Raw genomic sequence first — 5,735 nt, forward strand, 5'->3', positions numbered from 1 at the left:
AACTTTGGAGCAGAAATTAGAAGTCCTGACTCCTCATCAGGTCAGAATTATTCTTGAGACAAAAGAGTACAGGAGAACAGCTTGCCAAGTACTAGGCCATGCTTCTAGGTACTCTTGAGTTTACCATACAAACTTTCTTTACCCTTAATCTTGCTTCCCCGTTGCCTACTGGCTCAGAATTTAGCACTTTTAGGAACAAGTGATTTCCAGGACCTATAGCAGCAGACAGGACATCATTTACCTGCTACTCCAAGACCTTTGAAAAGGTAGGACTCACTGATGGCAGTAGCTTTGTCCAACAAGGACACTGAAAGCAGAATAGGCAGTTGTCAGTTCACAACAGGTCCTCGAGGCCAAATCCTTTCCACTAGGGAGCTCTTCTAAAAAAAGCAGAGCTTAAAACCCCTGCTCAGGTATTCATATTTTAAAAAGGTGAAAAGCTAAACATTTACACAGACTCCATAATTGCCTTTTTGATGCTACATACTCATGCAGTGATCTGGAAAAAAGGGGAGTTTCCTAACTAATAAGCAATCATCTGAAAACTACAAGCAAGAAATTCTACAACTTCTGGAGGCAGTGTATCTTTCCAGGCAGGTTGCATCATTCATTGCAAAGGGCACCAAAAAGATATGTCTAAAGTTTCCTTGGGAAACTAAAAGGCTAATAGCCAAAAGGGCAGCTTTGCACTCTCTCAAGACCTTAACTTTAGACTTAATTCCCAAAGAATCATTAACTAGCCTATACCGTGCTTGGACCTCAAGACAAAATGGGATTAAAAAGGAACTCTGGTGGTATTTAGAAAGCAAACTGGTCCTTCTTTAAGGAACATAGTGGAAAGTTCTACAAACTATTCATGATTCTTTAAATATGGGAAGAGATGCTACATGAAAATGGTCACTTAAATTTTCATAAGAATAGGATTAGGCCAACATTTTGGCTCTAGCCTTCCAAGGTCAGTTAAGACTCAGGACATATGAGAACTTGTACTGTAATATCATGTAACTCAAGTGTGTCCCAAATTTTCTGATCAAGTAGATTATGGGGCCACAGAGGAAAGCGATCGATGATGTAGGGTGTGCCTAAAGAGAGTGACATGGAGAGAAAACATTCTCTCAGGCTTTCACAGAGAGCACACTGGCCAAGCAATGGCTGTGATTCATCCACATGGCTGACACTGACAAAGGATCTACAAACTGAGGTACAGGGTCTCAGGATAAATCCTGAGGGGATTTCACTAACTTTATCAGATCCAAAAGCTACAGTTCTTGTTACATAGGGCTTGCTTTATCTTGGTCTTAACCATCCAGCAGAAAAGTATAAAAACAAAGTATAAGAAGTAAAGCCATGTTGTTATGTAGAGCTGTAGGGGACTCAGGTCAACAACTTCTGACATTGCCAGTCAAGCAGAAGACCCAATACTATTATGGACTACTGGACTATTTGGAATATTTTCCTGAGTTAACACACCTATAATATTTATTTATTTATTTGTTTATTTACTTATTTATTTATTTATTTATTTTTTTACCTATAATATTTAAATGACAGAATTAAACAAAAAAGAGGATACAGATGAATGACCATTTTGTATCTGTGTATTCACAATGGTTAGGATAGATACATAGCTACATTCTCTTAATTCAATGAATAGAGGGATTTGTTCTAATAGTGTTTGTAAATAGGATATCATGTCTGCATCTTGTACAACAAATAACCACTAGGAAGACAGTATGTAATGTGTTAATTATTGGAACTGTCCTACCAATTTGATTTGAAATTGTCTCATTGCTATTTATTTCTCAGTAAAATTATTTGAAAAAAGTAGGATTAGCAATGACCACATGACAGGTGTACAAAGCTTGCTGACTATTACTACAATAACCTTGACAACCCTAGACCACCTTCTTTATTAAGACCTGTACAGAGTAGAGGAACATACCTTGATAACTGGTGATTAGATTTTACCCATATGCTGCCATGTGAGGGATTCAAACAAATGTTGTTCCTAATTGACATTTACACTCTAAACTGAGGCCTTCCCTACCCTTTCAGAGAAGGCTATTGAGATGGTCAAGGTGCTCCTCAGAGCAATCAATGCCCTACCCCACTTGAACTACCTCAGTTCCTTCAAAGTGACAATGGGTCTTCACTTAGCTTTCAAATAATGTATTCAGTGGTAAAGGCTTTAGGCACAGAGTCCACTTTCCATTCTGCATGGACACCTTAGTCATCTGGAAGGGTAAAGATAACCAACCAGAGCCTAATAAGAACTTTGACAAAACTTTCTGAGCCTTTCCTCTGACTATGGCCAATTGCTTGCACGAGGATTCAGAACACTCCAAAAACTGGCTAACTATGGGTCCCCTTCAGATGTTATACAAAAGACCTTTTAAATCTTCTGATAAGGTAGTGAATTAAGATTCCTGCAGTATCTTATCACTGTGGACCACAACAGGGTATCCAACAATATGAGAATGAAGCTTTGTCAGGTCCTGGCTCAGACCACCTAGTGCCCATCAAATTTAGAAAGAAAGAATTCCTACAAACCAATTAAATCCAAAATGAAAGGGCCCCTTTTCAGTGATCCTTGCCACATTCAGAGCAAAGGTGGAAGAGAAGCTGGATTCACCTTCTTAGGCTAAAGCCGGTCTTACCTGAATTGTCAGAGGAAAGAGACCCCTCAGAAGAAGAAAGTTACCACTATGTGCCCCTAGAAGATCTGAGACTACTCTTTAAAAGGCAGAACTCTAGTACTGTTCCAGGTTCAGAGAAGTAGTCACTAACAAACCCTAATCCACTGCCACCTAAATGGGCATCTGTACTGGGGCTTCTGCTTTTCACTAGACCCATAATGTAAGTAGTCATGTTGGGATAACACTCCCAGGCTCTTTGTAGTTTATCTAATATTCCTCTTCACTATGCTTTCTGCTCTAGATAAGCATAAAAATCAAACTTAGAAAACTTTTCTCAAATAATAACATGGAAAAATAATAAATTCTAATGGCTGAATCTGTTGTAGTCCATCTTTTAAAACACACTAAAATATTCAGGAAATATTCTGACCTGCTCCTCATATTTAGTCCTGCATTCTCAACCCAATAGTAAAGTTTATCCATTCAAAGCTTTAGATGGCGATACAGGCTACAGTCTATGACTCTCCTAATGAATTCACCAAGCTCTCTCCCATGGAGCAGGCAGTTCTGACATGTAGATACTAACTTCTTACTGTTTTCTGATAAGATTATTTTTCCAGCCCAATCACCGAGTCCCAGTATCCAAAGAACTATGAGAGCACATAATCTTCAGTAGGTAAGGTTTACATTCCCTTTCAACTGGAATTAGAACATTAAGATAGTGACCTTCGCTCCCTTAATATCCAATGTAGAATTCTGGGGATCTATGTCTATCAAGGGAAATTGAAGCAGGAGATGAGGGTGTAGAAAACTTTAAAATAAATAAATAAATAAATAAGTAAATAAATAAATAAAAGAAAACTGGCTGAGGAGGTTAGCATGATTTATTAATCATGAAGACCCAGAACACATGTACAGAACATGGACCTGGAACCAATCAGAAAGTGGTACCTTCATTTCTTCTGGTGTGAAACCAAGCAAGTTTTCCACAGCATGGCTGAGATCTGACATCAGCCTAAATAGTGAGGGATGCAAAAGACTTCTGTCATTAACCTAATGATCATTGTGAATTCTTTCAGTGGCCATCTTTCCTATCTTTAATAAATATTAACCCTCACTACCTTTGAAAAATTATATGGTAGCTCTTCTTATTTTTATTGCTTACAATGTTATTGCCATGAGTGAGCTACCCATGAAACTCCAGGCACCTAACCATCTGGAGTCACAATGGAAATAGCAAAAGGGAAGAAAACTTCAGATTTGTTAAACAAAGGGTAAAGCCAAAAAGACCTTGGTTGATCAATAATTGAGTGACAAGATTATGTATGGCAGTTGTACTGTTAGAGCTAAGGTGAAACCATGAAGAGGTTATAGAAAAGTCTTTGCATTCTTTTAGAAACCATTTAACAAGTAGCAAATAAGAGCAGAGTGGACTATGACAGGACAATGGATTTTTCTGCCAGAAAAAAGTATACATACTCGTTATTCCAAGGAACAAAGGATGAAAAGAAGAGCTTAAAACCACAACTGTTTTCTGGGAAGCTTTTGTAAATAAGTGCATTAATCCTCAGTAAAACCATGCATGTTATTACCTGCAAATTACAATGTGTTCAAACTGTAATATTAAAACCAAACATAATAGTAACTTTTCTAATAGAAAGATTGTATATATGATTAACTACTATGATTAGTTCACACTAAATACTACAAATCAAACAATTGGAAAGGAGTACATTTGGATTTTAAGATTACATAAAATACAAAGGCAAGTACTTAGAGTACTTTATAAACATGAACTACACAAAATAATTTTCTCACATTAAAAAGGGAGGCCTTGAAGAGCAACTTTGCAGAAAAAAGCAAAGCATTTAGTAGATAATTCTCAGGATACAAAATACAGAGACTAACAAATATCTGCAACTATATTCAATCTCATAAAAGGTATTCAGAAATACAAAATAAAAAAGGAAATAGTACCCATGTTTACCCATCAAATGGGCAACATCTGCTGACAAGATTCCTGTGCTGTTAAAGGAAGGAAGCAGAAACTTCCATGAATGCTGGGTATGTGAATCGGTAAAGTTTTGTGTGGTGGGTTGTTAGCATTTCTGAAACTTTCAATCTTCACTTCAGATCTCCTTGACCTCTCCCCTGCCTCATTCTGGTCATTGCTATGGTGCTTCAGGGTGGGCTCAGCATGAGAGCAAGTTGACTTATCTCCTGCTGCAGGCCAGCCTTGTTGGGTGACCCACAATGTAAGACTCCTCAGGAATGTGCTCAAGGACTGACCATGTGCAAACCAGATCCAGAGGGTGACTATGCTGTGAAGCCAATTTTTGATGAGTGGAAAACAGAAGTGATGGACAAATGCTTCTGTCTACCCACTCTGCCCTTCTCTTTACAATGGGTCATTTGAAAATACATTTCTTACAGCTTCTCAGGCACCCTAAAATATATTTCCTTTGGCTTCTCAAAAATTCTCGTGAGATTAAACAACCACACTTAAAGAAATGCGAATATCTCAATCAGGTATCTTAGAACTTGCTCTTCCACTATCTGAGCTTAGCACCCTCTGTCATTTCTACCCCTTATATAAGGCCTGTCACAAGCTGTATGCAAAGTGGGCCAATGAAGATAATAGCTAATATGTTTTAAAGTACCTGTATCTAGTTTTGCCATCACACTTTCTGCAATTCATCCTGAAGTTCAGCTTACTAATGTGTGTAAGGCATACATGTACAGGAATGTGAGCCTGCAGTTTGCCTTGTAATAGATGGAAAGAGTCATATTATGTATTAGTGTTCTCTAGAGGAAGAGATATAACATATATGCTTAGTTGTACAAAGGGATTTACTAGGTAGGCTTCCAGGATTCAAAGTGGTAGAAATACGGTGCCCTTCTGAAAAGTCAGAGATGGGAGAATTCACCATGGCTGTGTGGTAGAACTTGTAATACTCAACTGAATTGAATCAGTGTGTTTCTGGATATGAAAGACCCACCTGATGATTATGGCCAACAACATAAAAAGGAGAACTGAGGGGGAAGGAGAAGGAGAAGGAGAAGGAGAAGGAGAAGGAGAAGGAGAAGGAGAAGGAGAAG

Source organism: Octodon degus, unplaced genomic scaffold, assembly GCF_000260255.1.
Source record: "Octodon degus isolate 3935 unplaced genomic scaffold, OctDeg1.0 scaffold00022, whole genome shotgun sequence".
NCBI lineage: Eukaryota > Metazoa > Chordata > Mammalia > Rodentia > Octodontidae > Octodon > Octodon degus.